A 21,981-nucleotide genomic window follows, 5' to 3' on the forward strand; every position below is an offset into this window, starting at 1 on the left:
ATTTAAATTTAATTAAGAATGTGTAAGAAAGAGAAAAGAGTTGTGTGAATGGTTTTTCATGTAGCTAGGCATGTCCATCCGGCTCAGCCCGGCCCGGCCCGGCCTGGAAATCCGGGCCCGGGCCGGGCAAAACCGGGTTCCGGGCCCGACCGGATTTTTTCCATTTTTTTTTTATTTTTTTATCCAAATTTTAAATTTTATTTAAATTTTAAATTATAAAAAAAAAGACAAGAAAAATTAATAAAAACAATAATTTTATTAATCACTTAATATGACATAAATTACAAATAAAAAATGATAAAAATAAATTCTTTATTAATAATTAATAAATTATTTATAAATTACAAGTACAAATTTATTTTGAAATTCATCGCATCACAATAGATAAGTACAACCCAATTAGGTTGGCACCTACTCACCTATATCACTATCATTTGTAACTATTTTTAAAATAATTCTTTACAAATTTTAAGCTAAGATATAAAAACTACAATTTGATTAATATTATTTATTCTTTATATCTATCTGCTAATCCCAATTCTTTAAATTTATCTTCAATTCCAGCCATCCGATCGATGTCTTGCGTTCGCTTCTCGTACCTCCACCAATCTTGTAAGCACATCACCGCTTGTACAGTATACGGATCTAAGCATGTCTTATGGTCATCGATCAAACGTCCTGCTGTGCTGAAGGCGGATTCCGAAGCTACCGTCGAAACCTGCACTGTTAGTAAGTCACGAACCATGGTGGAATGTATAGGATATGAAACTGATCCATATACTTTCCACCATTGCAAAATATCTAAAGCATTTCCTTGACATTTAACTAAAGAAGCAGCTAAATATTCATCTATTTTAGAAACCTCCAATGATGACGATCAAAGTCCAGATCCACCAGTTAGCTCAGCTACCATTGCATACCTATCAAAACTTACATTTTTACCTCGGGATGAGCTCGAAGAAACCGAAGCTGTAGATTGTTGTGTAGCTACACCATGTCTAGCTGCATACTCATCATATAATGTTTGAAAATAATTTCTAATAGCTACACCATGTCTAGCTGCATACTCATCATATAATGTTTGAAAATAATTTCTAATAGCTAAATGATGAGTAGGATCAGTAAGGGTGGTTCCATCATCTAAGTCTATAATCTGATTACCATACAAGAATTGTAACAAACTTCGAAGGCCAATATCCTTCAAACATGGATCAATAAGAACCCCCAAACCAAAAATACGAGGAATAGACCTAAAGTACTTATTAAATTTGCTCTTCATTTGAAAAATCATAGGTCCAAAAGTATCATCCATACGATATTTCCCAAAAAAATTTAAATATTTAAAATTTGTAAAGCAGCTAAAATAATGGTTGGATAATAACAGCCAGATAATAACATTGTAGTATCATAAAAAACTTGTAACATTTTATTTAAATTACATATAACTGTCCATTCATCTTCAGTTATTCCATAAGTGCTACCAGAACTAGAACTAGAAGCATAATAGTTTATAAAATCAGTTATAATGTCTTTATATTCTATTGCTACACTTAACATTGCATATGTGGAATTCCACCTATGGTCAACATCTTTTGGAATTAGTCTGGGCTTTACATTTTTTTCTTTTACAAAATTGTTTCTATCTTTTAATTCTTTGTTCAGAAGCATTACGTATATAAGCAACTGTTCTAACCTTTTCTATCATGGGTTTAATTTCAGTAAATACACTTTGAACAATTAAATTTAAAATATGACAGATACACCTAATATGAAAAAGATCACCATGACATGGCAATGATAAAGTTGATCTGATAAAATCAACAGCTACATTGTTATTACTTGCATTATCTAGTGAAAGAGAAAATATTCTTTCTGAAATTTCTAATTTCATATGTTCTTCAATAATTAAATTTGCAACATTAATACCAGTATGTGACTCTTCTATTGCAATAAAAGAAACAGCTCTTTTAAACATTTGTCAATTTTCATCAATCCAGTGTGCTGTGATACATAAATATCTAGTTTGTGCTCTAGATGTCCAAATATCAGAAGTTAAAGAAAATTTACAGTTTAAATTTTTAAAATAAGAAATTATTTTTCCTTTCCTCCCGATAATATTTTAAAATATCACGTTGACAGGTTTGACGAGAAATTTTTTTAAATGCAGGATAAAAACCATCTCTAAACATATCTTCAAATTCATCATCTTCTACTAATTTAAAAGGAAGGTTTTTAAGAATGATAAACCTGATTACGCATTTCCTAGCTCTGGCAGCATCATAGTTCCAGCTACCGAGACTACCAGAAGAGGAGGATTGAGAAATCATAGATTGTCGGATATCATCTTGAGGAGTCTGGCCTTTGTTGTGTTTATCTAAATGGCGTTTGAGGTGATTGGTGCCGCTCTTATGATGAGCTTAAAAAATCTTGCCGCACAACGCACACTTAGCCTTCTGGGTGAGGATCCTACCGTGTTCATCCTTGGTGACGTCGATTTTCTCGTAAAAATTCCACACATCGGATCTTGGCCTTTTAGGAGCTCTCGGTGCAGATTCGTCGCCACCGGATTTGGTATTAACTTCGGTAGGAGTAGACCCAGTAGGAGGACTTATTTTTAAGATCGGGAGATAGGTTTTGCTCTTCATAATCAGATCCGGAAGCCATTTGATGAAAGGATTAGAAAGTATAAGAGAGTATAAGAGTATAAGAGAGTAAAAGAGTATAAGAGAGAAGTAGATGAGTTTTGGTGTGAAGAAAACAAATAAAAACCCCCCTCTATTTATAGAACCAGCCCCCTAAGCAAATGACCAAAATAACCTCACAAAATAGCCGTTTTTTGACCGTTTTTTGGGACAAAACGGTCAAAAGATCGTTAATGGCCGTTATGGCCGTTATTGGGATAACTTGCGACAACAATTTCACTTTTGTCATTTATATATTCGTTTGTTAAATATGGCACTCGTATTGAAGGTTAGGATCGTTATTTAAAAAAAAATTTAAATTCAATGTAAAGAATATAGAATTCCTACCATTGTTCTTCATCCACATTAGCAAAGAAGGAAAAAAAATGTGATTTCGTATAATCACAATCCTAATCAAATCTAATTTAATTAGATCTTGCTATTTGACCGATATTTTGCTTCATGGATCTATGTCATCACACGCACGTTGCATCCTCCAATGGTTTTGAAAAATTAAGCTCCAATACTATTTACTTACATGTTTATTTTTGAGTTGACCAAGAGCCAACCTAAGCCTAGATATGTTTAGTGTCAACTAACATCAAGTCCACCAACTAGTTTAATTACTCTTTCGATGAGATGATTATATATATATTCTCAGGGTGCATGTATTTTAAATAGAAAAGCTTGTAGATTAGTCTTAATCCAGTCAATATTCCTCGAACAATTCTGAGTTTATGTCAATTATTTTATGATTTCAAGACTAATGACCTAAGGGGAAAGGTAACGTAGTTTAATTACTCCTCTCATTATGTTTAATTTGATGCCAAACATATAATATTATATAGAACTTGTATCGATCTTAACTAATTATTAATCATTACAGACAAGGGCTAGAATATTCAAATTATAATTAGGATAGATGTGAAGCAGTAATTTAGAAATAAAACCTAATAAATAAATAATAAATAAAAAGAAGGGATGGTCCGAGAAATCATATACAAGGTCTTCTATATAAAATCATGTAGAGATGTAGAAGATGGAAAGCACCTGGAGTAGAGCTAAATTTGATATATCTTTTTATCACTATAATTTGTAATAATAAAGGATAATGACTGCATTGACAGATGATTATGACGTGTGCATCAAGATTTTGAATAAATCCCTTTATCTTTTGTCATACTATGTAGGATGTTTTAGATTGTTGTCCTGCCAAGCACAAATAAATCTCAAAGTTTGGAAATATTTATCATAAACAACTACTCAAATCCTATTTAAAAGGGTTAATTTCGCAAAATCATAAGCTTGGGGGTGGAGAGTGTTCACACACGGACCATGTTTATTTCATGTAGTTCTCCTTAGCTTAGCAGCATGTCGTAAAATCCCCTAGAACTTAACTTTTTCCCACCGAAACCTCTTACATGAAACTTTCAAATGGCTAAAGATTTTTTTGAGATAAAAGTACTGCATTTATCATTTTCGCCCTATCCTAAATTTTGATTTTTTTTCTTCACAATAAAATTTTATTTATCTGTAAATTGCATTTAGACAGGTATGATATCAAATGTTCAAAGAGTTTGTGAGAGACCATAAATCTTATAAGTTTATGTGAGATAAATAAAGTTTAAATAATTTTGTAAATGCTCTCTAAAATTAAGGGGACTCTTAAAATTAAGGAAAATGATAGGGGCACACCCCAAACCACAACTCGATGTGGTTAGAGTTATGATTGGTAGTGTGCCTCTAGTGCCACTCTAAAATTAACAGGTATATATCATATTTGGGGCCTGACATAAACGAAAAAGAAATACAATATTTTAAGACAAAGTTTCTCAAACTTAACGTCATTTCCACGCTTGGGAGACATCATCACATTCTCGTCCTCTCAAACCTACACAAAATATTTAAATTCATAATTTTTTTCGAAAATATATATTTATTAGCCAAAGGTAAATCACAAAATCCGAGGCAAAATATTCCAACAGAAGTCAACAACAGGGTGCTATGTCAGAACCCATGTGCTGACTAGGTAAAATTGTCAACTAGCCTGCATGCCACGTCAGCAATAAAGAGTTGGAATTTTTTTATTAGGTGTTTTTAGATCCTAGTCTCTTTAATCTCCAATAATTACATATTAGTCCGTCTATTTTAGATATTGCATATTAACCACTTAAATTCTATAAGATGTTGCAAATGTTGGAAGCTTTATTCATGAAAAGGCAATTTTGCCTTTGTGAATAGTCCCACATCGGAAAATAAGATGAATAGTAAATGGTATATATTGGTTCTCTCCTTATAGGGCTTTGAATAGTGTTTTGGGTTTTGTGGGCCTTGCATTTCTACCACACACGCGCGCGCGCGCGCCACGCCCGCGCGCGCCGTAGCCGCACACCTTTTTGCTTCTCAAGCCTTCATTTTTGCACGTTTTACACATTTTGTAACGGCTGCATGCGGGTAACGGAAGCAATAACCGTGTGTAACGGTCCCTTGGATTCAGCGGGGGTCACAACTTTCATCACCTATAAAAGGAGGCTTGGAGCTCATTCAGATACACACCAACGAAGAGGAACACTTTCTAAACTCTCTTCTCTTCTCTACTCTCTTACCTCCAAGAAATTTCGGCTACATTTTACTGGGCAACCGTTTTCATCTGAGCATAAGCTCTGTGACTCACGCCCGAGTGCAGAGGCCGGCCGATTCCGGGGATTTTTACCGCTAGGGGAGAGAGGACAAACTGCGCCAGGGCGATAGGCGGATCCTTAATCTTCTAGGGCAGTGATATCACGACTGCTCCCAATCAGGCCTGAATTTTCTAACTTTTAAATTTGTTTTATATTTTTTATATCTTTGTTTTGACAGCAGCAAAATGATCATTCAAATTAAATCATGTTAAACTCAAATGAAATATTCCGTCATTGGAGGTAAATAATCGTTTTCCCCCTCGATTATACTTTTGAATCCATTTCTTGATAGGTTTAAACGTAATACACGCTTAAAAAAAACCAAACACATGTCACTGCTGGATTTTCACCTTTTAGCGACGGAAAATTCCGTCGCTAAAGGTCTAAATTCCGTCGCTAAAATGTCGACCTTACATTCAGGGTCCCTAATTGAGTCTTTAGCGACGGAATTTTCGTCGCTAATGTTCAGCAACGGGGTATTAGCGACGAAAAATTCGTCGCCAATTTTTTTAAAAAAATAAAAAAATTATTAGCGACGGAATTTCTGTCGCTAATACTAATTTTAGCGACGGAAATTCCGTCGCTAATACTTGTACTTATTACTTAATTTTTTTCCCCGTGTACGCTTGAGCTCTTCTTCTCTAATTGCCAGAAAAAAAACTCTAACCAAAGTTGAGCTTCACAAAGATTTGATATATCAAATCGAGGGGCGGCTTGGTAATTACATATGTGGGGGGAGTTAACCCAACCATATTCAGATTTTTAACTGAAATACTAGCAGAGGTTATTTTGCAAGACCCTATAAAATTTGAGAGACTCATATGCAATATTTAGAATCTTTGGGACTGGTACACTTCTCAGAGATGTAAGGGACTAATAGCTTAAAAAAACTTTTTATTATTATTAAATGGCGGGGTCGTGCTTGCTGGGGTCAACGACTGCAAACTTTACCGGATTCGGTTTCGAGCTCGCTGCCCGATTGATTGCACATTTGCAGATTCGGTACGAAAACTATATAACTACGTACAGACTGCCTGACTTCTTTGACTTTTGTACGCAAACCGTTCTCACTTATCACAAAACCCATGAATACTGCGAGAATTGAATTTCTAATAATTATTTAAACACGTATAGCTTAAGGCATGTTTGGAAGGCTTTTTTTTTTAGAAAAAGGCTGGAATACCTATTGGCATGTTTGGAAGCTTTTTTTTTATTAGAAAAATGATGGAATACCCCAAAAGATATTCCAGCCAGCTAAATTAGAAAACAAAGTGGTTGTTAAAAAAAAATACAGTCCATACTCCCAACCAAGAGTATATACTAAAGTTCAAAAGAAAATACTACAATTAGTAGTACTCCATCCCCTACATACACCTGGACAGAACCTCCCCCAAACAAACTGATATAACAACTTTGTCAAAAGTAACCAAAAAACAAAACAGAAGGAGATTACGAAGTTTTCATTCAAACAAAGTAAAGAGCATATCCAGCAACTATAAAACCCGTAGGAATTTATCCCAATTGAATCACTGTGGCCGCTCCATATTTGTTCCCAAAATCAGCAGTAGTGAATCCAACAGCTCTTTTTCTTCTTCTTTCTCGTAGTCTGGGAGCTCGAGCAGAAATCCCCTCAGCCCCTAGCCAAAATGTTGAGAAAGTCACAATTTTGTTCAGGAGAACAAGAGAACTCTTCTTTTTATTAGAAAATAATCTATCATTGCGCTCCTGCCAGACACACCAAATAAGAGAGCAGATAAAAACTCTTCTCTTCATATTAGAATCTCCATTGAATCCACTGGACCACTGAAGCCAAACTTCTTTTATAGAATTCAATCTAAATTTTTTGTCAGTGTTCAACTTGAATTGGATTGATCTCCAAATGGAGTACACAAACTCACAGTTAAGAAACAAGTGTAAATGATCTTCATCTGTTTTATCACACAAGCAACAACTCTTCTGTAAAGAAACTCTTTTCTTGGCTAGAATATCTGTCGTATTCAGAGCATTCCTTAAAGCCAGCCAAACTACAAACTTAACTTTTAATGAAATAAGAAGATCCCATAAGTTTGTACAATCAAATCTTAGACCACCATCAATAAGGAAATGATAAAAAGATTTCACTGAAAAAACTTTTTTAGCCTCCCATAACCATTCTCTTTTGTCTTCATGATAACCAAAAGTAATGGAATTGATAAGATTCAACATATTGAAATATTGAACCACAAAATCCCCAGTTAACTGTTTTTTAAACTGGATCTCCCATCTCCAAATGTTGTTATCATTAATTCTCATACTACAAATGAATGCACGTGGTGATGAGGAGAGGGAAAAAAAGAATGGAAACTTAGAAGCAAAGGTAAAAGATCCTACCCATTTATCTAGCCAAAACAAAGCTTGATTTCCATTTCCAACCACGACATATGTACTGCATAGAAAGCAGTCAGCAATAGTAAACAAATTTCTCCAAAAATATGACAGTTTCAATCTTTCAGCATTTAAAAACATTGCCCATGTTTTTCTTCAAAGTGAACATGACCACTAATTTGTTTCCAAAGACTGTATTTCCCATCCAACCATTTCCAAAACCATTTTCCCAAAAGGGTTTTATTCATAATTTTCAAATTCTTAATTCCCAAACCTCCACAGAATTTAGGTTTACAAATTTCTTCCCATTTAACCAAATTTGAACAACTCTTATGATCAGAAGATCCAGTCCACAAAAATCTCCTTCTCATTTTATCAATTTTTTCAATCACCCATGATGGAAATAAAAAGAAAGATAGCCAAAAAACTGGCATGGATGAGAGAACAGAATTAACCAACACTAATCTGTCTCCTCTTGATAAAGATTTACCTTTCCATAAAGATAATCTTTTCTCTATTTTGTTGGTCAAAGGAAACCAATCCTCTCTTTTTAACCTTCCAGGTCTTAATGGAATCCCAAGATAAGTAATAGGAAAATTAACACTCTTGCAATTCATCATAGTAGCTAAATTTTGTTGTAAGGATTCATTGTTTTCCAGAGCAATTAAAATACTCTTATTAAAACTTATTTGTAAACCAGAAGCAAGTTCAAAACTATATAAGATCAGTTTCAAAACTGTCAATTGCAATCTATCATTTTTACAAAAAATCAAAGTATCATCTACATATTGTAAACAATGAACTTTGTGAGCCATATTAGGAGGGCCTAACCCTTCTATAAGGTGGGAATCCACAGCAAGATTTAACATTTTTGTAAAAGAATCTGTTGCTAAAACAAAGATAAGGGGTGACAAAGGATCTCCTTGACGAACTCCTCGTTTAGACATAATCCAACTCCCTGTTTTACCATTTATATTAATGGCAGACATACCATTATTCAAACATAATTTTATCCAATTAATCCATCTAATACTAAAACCTTTGGCTTTCAGAACTTCCAGAATAAAATTCCCGTCAAGCATATCATAGGCTTTCACAAAATCTAGTTTTAATAAAATCCCTCCCTTTCTTTTATTATGAAAACAATCATTAATGATCTCCTGGGCTGCAACCACTCCATCAAGGAGAAATCTGTTGTTAAAAACCAGATTGCAATGGGTCAATAAGCAGTTCAAGCTTTGAATTCAATCTGTTAGTGAGGACTTTAGTAATCACTTTGTAAATCACATTAAGCAAACTAATGGGTCTATAATCATTGACTGTACAAGTCTCACTTTTTTAGGAATGAGAACAATATGAGCATAGTTAAATCTATTGATTTCTAGTTTGCCTTCATAAAACTCCTCAAACAGCATCATAATACCAATTTTCACAGTGTTTGGAAGTTGAGATTATAATCCACATATGGATTATAACGTAGAGTTTGTGGTCAATTTAGTGGCTTATAATCCGTTTTTAATAGTAAAATATTTGGTAAATGGATGCATTATAATCTTTCACTTGGCTGAAAGGTATGAGATCGGTGGTGAGTTATTAAATAAGACTTTGAAATTTGTGAAAATCATAAGTGGGGTAATTATTTTTTACTTAGTCAAATATCATATGACTTATAATCTACCAAAACATAAGCTAGGATGCACTGCCTCATTTTCTGGTGTATTATAAACTGAAATAAGCAATTTACCAAGCATCACAGAGATCTCGTATAAGCAAAAAAAATACTTATAAGCCACTTCAACCATTTGCCTAACAATGCTCTTACATATGTTTTATTTGAAGAGGAATTACTTTTGACCTAAAACAACAAGACCAGCTGAACGACAAGTGACGTGTCGTTTTATTAGTTATTGATCTGGATCGAATTCCAAAAAAATTAACATGTTTCAGTCACTGTCTCATAATTAATATTGTTGATGTCGGACACTTAACAGACAATTTCATGGAGGATTCGAATAGGAAAATGATAGGGGCACACCCCCAATCACATCCCAAACCACACCCCCTCTCTCATATGCTACAGTACACCCTGCCCCACATGGGATTTTAAAATTTTAAAATCCCATGTGGGGCCTGGTGTACTGTAGCATATGAGAGAGGGTGTGTGGTTTGGGATGTGGTTGGGGGTATGCCCCTAGTGCCACCCATTTGAATAACCACGAGCTAAATACATATTTATACGTATTATTAACTTTCGCAAAGAAGCAATCATATCTTCCAACCCAGAAGACGGATTCTGATATATTATATATGTAAATCACCTATCTTGACAAGACAGAGCAAACTAGATTGACATATTTTTAAAATATTATCAGTAATACCCAGTTTTGACTAAAATCCGACAATAATTAGTTTTTAGTTTATTTTTAGTAATAAAGTTTGAGTCTATTTAGATTAAGAAATAAATTCAATATTAGAATCAAATTAGACTAGGAAACAAATTCAATTTTGATTCATGATTTGTTTTCTCTATTAGATGGAGTCTTTTTAGGATAGAATTTAATACTTTCTATTTCTTTAGAATTCTAGTCTTACTAGAAGTCTTATTTATTTTTCTATTTAAGAAGAGTCGTGTAACCTTAAAGAATAATAATTTTTCATCAATAAAATTTTTCTTTCAATATTTTTTTCGTGGATTTGAAGTTCTTCGTGGATTCAGAGATTATTCTTTGTGGATTTAGAGAACACCTCTTGGTGGATCCAAGGTTTTACTTTCGCGCTGCGTTACTTGTGTATTTTTTAATCCAAATAGAAGTTTTCTCATTTTAAAATCTCTAATTTATGATTACTTCAATGATTTCACTCATTTCTTAAAATAGATCAATCAAAAAGATCGTTGTTGTTAGGACTCATGTTTATGAGCCTACTCCCTAATATAGTTTTGATGATTTAACAAATAATTTATTAATGTGTGTTTCTAGAATTTTGTGTTTATCATATATCCAAATCGATGATATCTGAAATGAAACCACTATAAATCAAGTCAAAGATTCAAGAACAAGCTTCATATGCAACTACTTGGGTATATTAGTTTAGGATTTATATATTGTGTGTAAATACTTTAAGCTCAATATTCTTACACACACACATTCTTTGTTTTTTCACAATTTGGTTATTTTTACGCAAATATTGTGTTATTAGTTTATGAACAAAATTATCCATGTATACATCTTTTATTAAGTCTATAAATTAGTATAAAAAGGTTTCATAACTTGGTTTAAGTCAAATGTCAAAAATCAAGAGTTTTATATAAACATGTATTTGTGAGTCTTTGTAAAACAAAGAGTTTTCACAAACGGGAAATAATATTTTAAAATTTTCTTTTATAACATGTTCATTTTCTTATTTATAAACATTTTCCAGAATTTTATTATTTTTTGAATTTATTTATTATTTTTAATAGTATTTTAAAAGTCAGAATTCTGAAAATCTAAGTATAAGATTTTTTTTTAATTTTTGGTCTACCGAACGAGATGGACCGATCGACCGGCCGGAAAGAGTTTTTTAGTATTTAGTCCTCAAGGTTTTTTAGTCGACCGACACTCTTGTATCGGTTGACTGATAGACACACATCGGTCGACCGACACAAGTCTACCGGTTGACCGAAAATGTGTTTATTACACAGTAACAGTTAGTTTTACAGTTTGCTAATTTTTTGGGTTTTTTGCCTTTTTGCTTGGATTTTCTTGATTTTTGGGCTTTGTTTTATGATCATATATATACCCCTTACCCACAAACTTCTGAATTAACTTAATAAAATACAAGTTTTGGGCAAATTTGTTTAGTGTTTTAAAGTGTTTTACAGGTGTTTATGTGAAGTGGTTTTCACAAGAGGAAGAAGAGATCATCTATTTCGTGTTTGGGCTTCAATCTCAATCTCTTTCACTCTTGTTTTTCAAAGAAGTTTTCTCTAAACTCAATTTCTAGCTTTATATATATATATATATATAATATTATATAATATATATATATATATATGATATAGTATATATTATATAATATATATCATATAATATATATATATATAATATTATATATAATATATATATATATATATAATATATATATATATGAGAAAAATGGAGAAACTTGGTACAGTTGCTCAAGCAACTTGGTAGTGAGTGGCCATAAATCTGATGCCTGACTACATCTACATAGGAGTTGTGAAGGGTGGTATGAAAGCTCTATCTTGATGGTGTGGAAATGTAAGGTCCAAGATTAGGGCACATCACTAACCAATGTTGTTTTAAGTAACTTGGTACCAATGATTCTCCATATTTTCATCTCTCTCCTCTCTCAATCTATCCAGTGGATACTCATACTTTCTCTCTCTCTCATGTAAGTAAAAAAAAAATATATATATATTATATATATATATATATATATGGATGATATATATATATAATATATATATATATATATATATAATATATAATATATATATATATATTAATATATATATATATATATATATATATATATATATATATATCATATATATATATATATATTATATATATATATATATATTTGTTATTAATGCTTTCATTAAGCCTAGATTTCGTTTTGAGTTTAGTTTTGTTATTGCTCATTGATCATACACACCACCTATTGAGCTTTTAGTATTTTATACATTATATAATTGGTTTGTGATGAGTGATACATTGAGTGTGAGCTTAATTGAGTTCTCATCTTGTTAGAGAACAAAAACTTTGTATTTGTGAGACTATTTGTTGAGATCATATTGTAATACACAAGTGCACCGAGAGAAGTGGTTAGTGAGATACTGGTTGATTCCAAGAGGAGTGACGTTGGTTGTAAAGCCTAAGGAGAGGTTGTATATTTGAGCATTTGAGGAAGGCGACACATGAGAGGCCAACACTTAGAGAGTGTGTTGTGTGATTGCATTGTGAGTATTGTAAAAGTTTATCGGTGAGCGTTAAAAATCGATTGTGTGGTATTTTTGTGATATAGTGAAGATTCTCCCCGAGCGTGAGGAGCGGAGATGTAGGTCGAGGGTGACCGAACTCCGTGATCATTTGATTGTGTTTGTATTTGGCATTGGCACACTTATCATCATCTTACTGTTTATATCGCCTTTTGCTCATTGTATATCCTTGCATATTTTATTGTATATCAAAATTGCTAGGATATTGCATTTAAAGTTTTTATTTAGCATTAATATCGAATTACATTAGCAATAACTCTATTCACCCACCTCTAAGGTACTTTCATTTGGTATCATAGCTTGGTGCCCTTTGATTTGTGGCTTAACCGCCTAGAGTTAAAGATCCTCACTTTAATTTTGTTAATCTAGTCTTGAGATTTATTGTATCTTGATTGTATAAATATATCACGGATATGCATGGTGCACCTAGCTTAGGTTATGCCATTAATATTGCTCCAAGATTAGATAATTTCTCACATGCTTAATGGTGTGTTAGATTTAAACTTTTTGTTAGATCTAAACATTTCGATTTATGGGAAATTATTTATGATGTTTATATTGTACCCACCTTGGAGAGATCTAAGTGGAGTAGCAATGATAAAAAGTTATTTATAATGAACAAGATCATGTTAGAATTTTTACTTAATACTTTTGATACTTGTATTTCTAGCAAACTTGGTTATTTTGATAGTGCTTATACATTGTGAAAACTTGGAGAAGATTCAACGCGCTTTGGCGGAATCCACTTCAAGTAATAATAGAGCATGATCATCATGCACACGACCACTAGGCGATAGCCCTAGTGAGGTATGCGATTCGAATTCCGAATGTGAATTATCTATTAGTGAACTCGTATGTGCATGATAGATTAATGCATGCCTATAAAAAGTTGCATCATAATTTTGTTGACTTAAAAAACAAGCATGTTAATTTAAAATCCGATCATGAGACTCTAACTTGTAGATTTGATATCATTGCAAATGAAAATGTTAATCTTAAAGAAAGCAAAGAAAAATCAAAAATTGAAATTACTAGTTTATCTCATGAGAAAAACAATGCCATGTTAGAAATGGAAAGCATTAGAAATGAACTTAATTCTTTTAAGAATAATCATATATGTTCTACTTCTAATAACGATGCTTTTGTGCAAGGAAATGAGTAAAATCATGTTAAAAATCGAATAACATCTTTAGATTCAATATTAAAAACATGCATTGTAGATAATAATAAGCTTATAGACTTGTGTACAAAGTCTCGTGTAAGTTTTTCCAAAAAATCCACACATTATGTACACATATATAACAAAGTTTATAAATGCTCTATTTGTGGCCGTAAAGGCCATCTTGCAAAATTTTGTTATGATGGACATAAACCTACAAAATCTAATAATGTTGCTACTCGTGCATCCCATCAAGCTTCATCATATCATACACATACACATGCACACAAAGTATATCATAAGCATGCTCATATGTATAAATGTGATTATTGTGGTCATTTTGGTCATTTGACCAAAATTTGTTTTGATTTGAAAGAGTTTCTCATTTGCAAAATGCTTTTAAAAAACCATCTATATTGCAAATGATTTTCGTGCACAATCACAAGGTCAACAAAAACAAATACGCCTATTTCATTGCACATATTACAATCGAAAGGATCATTTGCATAATTATTGTTATGATCGTGTTTGTGCACCAAATACGCCCAAATGAGATCATAATCCAAGGGCATTGAGCTTCAATGATAGAGTTCATGTCCCTAAATCTTCTGACACAAAAAATGCTTGGGGTGCTAAAACAAGATTAATTTTGTTTATTTTATGATTTTTTTGGTCAATGAAATTTTTTTATTCATTTACCAAATTTGAAAATGTTATGTACATCAAGATCTCTACAAAGAGAATGCTAATAAAAAAACTACTAACAATAAGCCTTTATAATTTTTACAAAGATAAAAGTCAATCTTTATTTTCGGCTAGAATAGGATTGTTCAAGTATATGTTAATATATTAGTTTTGATATTCTTAATCAATTGCATTGTGCTTCTACACATCTGCTTGAAAAACCTGGCATTCCTTTCCCTCCAAACACTGTAAATTGTAGCCGATATAGCCATCCTCTTCACATTCTGTTTGAACCCTTTACCTCTCAGTCTTGTATTAAACCAGTTCATAAGAGTATTCCATTTACATGTTTTCCAATCAAACTTGACCTAATCCATAATAGCAACCCACACTTCTCTTGAGAAGGAACAATCAAAAAACAGGTGATTGCGACTTTCAAGACCTGCACCAGCATATAGATAGCATGTGTTTTAATTGATAACCCCTCTCCTCATTAAGTTTTAATTTTTTTGATTTTTTGATTGTTTGATTCTTTTAATTTTGGCTTTCATGTGTTTAAAAGACAAATTGTGTTTAAATTCATTTCGTCAGAATAAATTATAAATATTTCTAGCAAATTATGTGAAAGAAAATGTTTTCTTATTATTTTAATTGATATATTGTTGAGCATAATAATACAAAATATTTTAAGATTTGCAAATTATTAGTTTACATTCAAAATGGAGTTTGTTTCCAGGCCAACATCAGTCGACCGACACTTCCCAACTGGTTGACCGATGTAAGGGAACCAGTCGACCGATCATATAGAGTAATGACCATAAATTTTCGATACTAGTTAAAATAATTTTTCTAGTATTTTAAAATATTAAATTATTAATTTTAAAAGAGTATTTATATTTTCTCGATTTTCTAGAATTTTCTATGATTAAAAAAACTAATTTTATATTTATTTAAATACTTTTGATAATTATAAATTAACTTGTTACGATAAAAACTTTTTAATTAATATTTGTTATACTATTGTTTAGTTAATATAAGTATTATATTAGTTATAACAATTTTCCCTAATTATTCTTATATTTTTCTTAAATTTTTTTCTTAATTATGTTTTAATTAACCCTAACCCTAACCTAATCTATATACATATTCTTTTTTTTTCTCTTCTCTTCTTTCATGTAGAATCCCCCAGCCACAACTTATCTCTCTCTCTCTCCTTCTCTTCTCCTTTCTCTCTATTCTCTGCCTGCTCCTCTCCTTCTCTTCCACCCCTCCTTTATCACCCGCTCTCTTCCTGAACCATGCTAAACCCACCGACTCAAACCACTAGTCGCTTCTTCTCTCATAACACCATTGAACAGTGCCACCCAACTAGCACCTCTGACGCAAGCGACCGCCCCTCACTCGCTGCCCCCTGCAGCACCGCCTCACCCCCAGCCAATAGCCACTACCCCGCTCTCCTGCGAACGCCTGCCGGTTCCAGGCAGCTCACCCGCCTTTTCCTCCTCCCCGTCTCCTTCCCTGTCCTCTACGCACCAGCATCGTGCTACACCAATGCCCTCCTCCTCCACCGACCGTCAAACCTCCCCGCAGTTTAACCCTGCTTTGTCACCCTCCATCCCCTTCTCTTCCCGACCAGCGCCGCTCCACCCTCTCCCACTGCACAAACTCAACCCGTACAAACCGACCTTCGGCCAGCACCCTAGACACCCTCTCCCCCCCAACTCGCTCAGCTCAAACCCTGCCGCCAACTCGACGCCGCCTTCCCAGCCCTCCTCCTTCCAAACTCCGACATACCCCATCGCCCCAACCAAAGATCACCGCCACACTTCTCAGCTCGAGCTCTCACTCCTTCTCACCTCACCAACCCACTCGCCGTCTGCCCTGCCCTCCCTCACACTCTGCCTTAAACGTGCCGAGGCGCACACCACGCCTCAGTCGCCATGCCTCCACCGCCTCTATCCTTCGCTCCGCCCCAGCATGAAACCTCAACCCCAGGCCGCTCTCTCTCCAATTCCACCTCGCCCAATCCATGCCGACGCCCCACCCGTCGTCACCAACCCTAGCGCGGCCGTCCGAGTCATCTGTCTCCCCAGCAATGACTCCATTGTTGTGCCGCCACAAACAGGTACCAAAGCAGCGCTAGCCTGATATCAAGCATAATGCCGCCGGCCTCGTCTACAGGCCCCTCAGCCACTCAGGCAAGATCCCCAACCTTGACTATTGTTTATTTTAATTTTTTAGATTATCGTAAAACTTATTAGGCACAAGATCCCTCTTGCTCAAATCTAAATTTTAGATCCATTATAAATTATATGCATATATTTGACTGTATTGTGATTAGTTGTAGCATGTATATTGTGATAATCTGCATGGGTTTGTTGATGAATAATAATAATATGATAAATAGTATTTTTAGAATAATTATAAATAATTTAAAGGAAATTATTTTGGAAAATGAATTATTTTAGATTAAATGTTATGATAAATAATTTAAAATGAATTATTTTGGAAAAAGATTATTTTCTGAATTACGTAGACGATGTTTATGATTTATAATTCTTAGATTTAATTATCTAATATGCCATGATTTATTGCTCATGATCAGTTGCATTTCTTGTTGTGATTGAGAACCGTTAATAGTTATGACCGTAGTGGCCTTGTGTGACCTAGAGACATGTGTTGTGTTGACTTAGAAAAACAAGAAGAATTGGGATGGGAAAGTCTTTGTTCATGTGTTCGGATGTGGCTGTTGATGTATCTTCCAGGCTCGTACCAGTGAGTTTGTGTAGCACTGGGGTTGGTTTGTTGGATTAAAGTAAAGTTTGTGTAGTCACTTTGGTCCGTGAGTTTGATATTCACCCGAATTTAGCTTGAGTTCAGACCAGACTAAAAACAGATTGTGTGTAGTCCTCTGACCGAGTTTGTGTAGCGGTATTGAATGCATGTAGAGGATATACGAGCAGTCCGTTATCCGATAATATGAACGTTGACTCTATGCGAGATGTGGATCAGTGACCTGTTATAGGATGATTAGTTACTAACCCTTGTTACCCAGTTGATTTTTAGATTCTTATGATTATTATGATTTAGTAGTGGATTGCATGTTGATTTTGTTAGATTTCCAGTTGTACATTTCTTGGTCATTTCTATTGTTGCATCGGTTATTGTATTGGTCATTCGACCATTCTATTTTTCTTTTGTGGGGTCTTGCCGTGTGCCATGCACGCTGACGTATACTTGTTTTCTCTGGTGTACGTCAGATTAAGAGGACAGACATGTCTAGTATGGAGATGCCTTACAGTCAGAGTGTATTCTAGATGGAGTAGAAGAGGAAGCTAAAGCCTAGTCTTTTCTTTCTGTAGTTGCCAAGGGATATTAGATTTCTTATGTAGTATTTTCTCTTCTAGTATTTGAGGGATTTAGTTATTTCACTGTACTTCCTTTCTATTTCTGTTGGATGATGTATTTCGTATTTCTTTAGCACTTATTTGGATTGTTTTGTAATAAGGGCATGTTTGACCCAAACCTTGAGTCTCGGATGTTATTCCATTTGTGATATGTATCATTTTATTCTGAGTTGTTTATTATATTCTCGCTATTGTGATCGGGGACCTGTGCTTTTGTTTTATATTGCTTGACGCTTAACGTACTAGATTAAGTAGAAGGTCTAGTCCATTTCTCCTCAGTCTAATACGTCGCGGGCTTGTTCACGTTCTGATTCCTCGGTATTTTGGAAAGTAGGGCGTGACATATAGGACCAGTGTGAAATTACCCTAGAGGGGGGTGAATAGGGTATTTGCTAATCTAATCCAATATTAATGCCAAATTAAAATTTATTAACAATTATCCTAGCAATTATGATATACAACTAATTATATGCAAGTATATGTAATTAAAACAAGGGCGATATAAATATGAGATAATGGCGATATAGAGAGCAATAAGCAATGAGCACAAATAATACGCCAAGGCAAACTTAAACATACAATATGATCATGGAGTTCGGTCACCATCGACCTATGTCTCTGTTCCTCACTCACGAGAAGAATCTACACTATCACAACTGGTTTTCAACGTTCACTGAATACGTTTACAACTCACACAATCGGTTTTCTAGCTCACTGAAAACTTTCACAACTCCCACAAATGCAATCACACAATACACCCTCTAAGTGTTATCCTCTCACGTGTCACCTTCCTCAAGTGCTCGGATTTACTACCTCTCCCTAGTCTTTACTACCGACGTCACTCCTCTTGGAATTGACCCCGTCTCTCACCACACACTCCTCTCGGTGTACTTGTGTATTACAATGTGTATCTCACAATAAGCTCAAGTAAAAATGATTTATTCTCTACAATGGATGAGAACAAATTGTAAGCTCACACTTAATGATACAATCTCAATATACTATGTCTGAAATACTTAAGCTCAAGTGGGTGTGTGTAATCAATGAGTATAAATAAAATCAAACTCGAATTAATCTTGGGTGTGTGTAATCAATGAGTATAAATAAAATCAAACTCGAATTAATCTAGCAAATATAAATATGACAATTTAAGTATAAACAAAATTAATCTAGCAAATATAAATATGACAATTTAAGTATAAACAAGCTAGATAATTGAGTTTAGAAAACTTATCCAAAATTACAAAGAGATGTAGATGAAGGGATGAGGTTGAATTCCTCAAACCGAAACTCAAACCGAAAATGTAAGCCTCTTCTTTGTGAAAACTTCTTCACACAAAACAAACTTGAAAAACTCTTATGGATGAGAACAAATTGTAAGCTCACACTTAATGATACAATCTCAATATACTATGTCTGAAATACTTAAGCTCAAGTGGGTGTGTGTAATCAATGAGTATAAATAAAATCAAACTCGAATTAATCTAGCAAATATAAATATGACAATTTAAGTATAAACAAGCTAGATAATTGAGTTTAGAAAACTTATCCAAAATTACAAAGAGATGTAGATGAAGGGATGAGGTTGAATTCCTCAAACCGAAACTCAAACCGAAAATGTAAGCCTCTTCTTTGTGAAAACTTCTTCACACAAAACAAACTTGAAAAACTCTTAAACACCCTTAAACACTTGTAAAACTTATTTTAAAACTTTCTTAAGTATCATCAAAAGTTAGAAGGTAAGTGGTATATATAGGAGCCCCAAGGAACCAACAAAAACTAACAAAGACATTAAAACAACAAAATCTGAAAAATAATCGTTACTGTGCAACTGTCATATTGTAAGTCGACTTATGACAGATAATATGACAGATATGAGTCAACTTATATAGTATAAGTTGACTTGTTATATTTTAAGTTTACTCAGCAGATAAAAAACATCATCTGTGCAACACTTTATAAGCCGACTTGGTACTGTAGCAAGTCGACTTAAAACGTGCAAAGGACCTGATATGAACAGTAAACATCAACTTTAAACCTTGTTTAAAAATATCAAACAAATTCCAAAAAATATAAAATTTGGAAAAATGTTTATAAATATGAAAATAAACATGTTACAAAAGAAATTTTTAAAATTGTATTTTTCATTTGTGAAAACTCATCATTTTGCAAAATTGGTCAAAATACAAAATCTCAAAAATACATGATTTTGACAAAATGACTTAAACAAAGTTTTGAAATCTTTTGATCGGATTTATAGACTTAGGAAAAGATGTAACATGATGTAATTGAGTCTTCAATACATAAACACATAATTTTGCAAACAAACATGATTTCATTGATTTAGAATTGTTAAAGCTTGATTTTAATAAAATCATTTCCAGCACATACAAATATGAAACAAATATGTGTGTATATATAATTATATCCATTTGTTCTATATTTATGTGGCTAAACTTGAAAGCAATAAAAACAATGTGTATATAAATTGAGCTCTAAGTATAAATACACAAAGTATAAACACCTAAATTAATATACCCAAGCTATAGGTCTTCAATGTAGCTCACATTGGTTGTAGATGAAGCTTGATCTTGAATTTGACTTTGAATTGTAAATGGTTTCATTCTGATATTCCGCCAACCTCTATTGAATGTCATCGTTAAGGCGCAATTCATCCAACCTCTAACATTGATGCTTGTCTAGAATATCTGTCACGCCCCGCTTCCCAAAATACCCGAGAATCGGAACGTGAACAAGCCCGTGACGTATTAGATTGAGAAAAGATATACACTATCATTTTCTTTTCTTTTCTTTTCTTCTCAATCCAATACGCTAAGTGTCTAGAAATAAATACAATGCGAAGTCACAGGTCCCTGGTCACAGATAGCAAGAATATAATGAACAAACTCAGAACAAAATGATACATATCACAAATGAATATCATCCAAGATATAAAAATACGGGTCAAACATGACCTTATACAAGACTAAACAAATGAATGTTGAAGAGATACAAAATTACTCTGATAAAAAGAAATAAAAATGCTACAAAATAAACTGAACGGGATATCTAAGCTTCGACTTCTTCTTCTATTCTGTCTGCAAGACACACCTGCTGAGAATCATCTAGCTCCTGGCAATCTCCCAGCTGGACCTGTTCTTCCTCTAAGTCTGACGTATACCAGAGAAAATAGGTGTACGTCAGCGTGCATGGCACACGGCAAGACCCCACAAAACAAATAGAATGAATGAAAACCAAAGCGGAAAACGATACGAAAATAGAAAATGATAAAGAGACGAACAACTGTAAATCCAACAATACCGACATGCGATAATACTACTAAAACATGATAATCAGAAGAATCCAAAAATTGAACAGGTAATGAGGTCATGCAACTAGCGATCAGAACAATCATACAAGTGATAAGGTCATACAACTAGATAGAATTAATACTTAAAAATCTACAATAAGAAATGTAGTACGTCAAGTGAAATAATCCAAACAAGGAAACCCTCATGTATATACCATATGTCTCGAATTGTAGATAATTAAATATTAACCCCGATTTATGTATGAAAAGAAACACAACTGACCTACATCTCACACAGAATCCTAATCACCTTAAGTAACAAGGTCATGTAACTAGCCATTCTATAACAGGTCACTGGTCCACATCTCACACAGAGTCAACGCTCATATCACCAGATAACTGGCTGTTCACAAATCCCCTACGTGCATCCAAACCCACGAAACGGTTCGGTGAGAGGATTATACGCAATCCGGTTTTGGTCTAGTTCGAACTCAAGCAAAACTCGGGTGACGAAATGATTTCATTGACCAAGTGCGAAACGTTCAATTGGCCCAACAAACTAACCCCAGTGCGAAATGGTTCACTGGTGTGAGTCTGGAAGATACATCAACAGCCTTATCCGATCACATGAACATGAACTTCCCCATCCCAACTCTTCTTGTCTTTCTAAATCAACCATAAACCTCATTG

General features: G+C 33.8%; 1 pseudogene; it reads right to left on the minus strand.

Moving 5' to 3' along the window:
• LOC109828180 overlaps positions 1-16,373 on the minus strand; it is a 19,902-nt pseudogene extending 3,529 nt beyond the window's left edge.
• Between the last annotated feature and the right edge of the window lie 5,608 nt (positions 16,374-21,981).

Source organism: Asparagus officinalis, unplaced genomic scaffold (genome assembly GCF_001876935.1).
Source record: "Asparagus officinalis unplaced genomic scaffold, Aspof.V1 AsparagusV1_Un802, whole genome shotgun sequence".
Classification (NCBI taxonomy): domain Eukaryota; kingdom Viridiplantae; phylum Streptophyta; class Magnoliopsida; order Asparagales; family Asparagaceae; genus Asparagus; species Asparagus officinalis.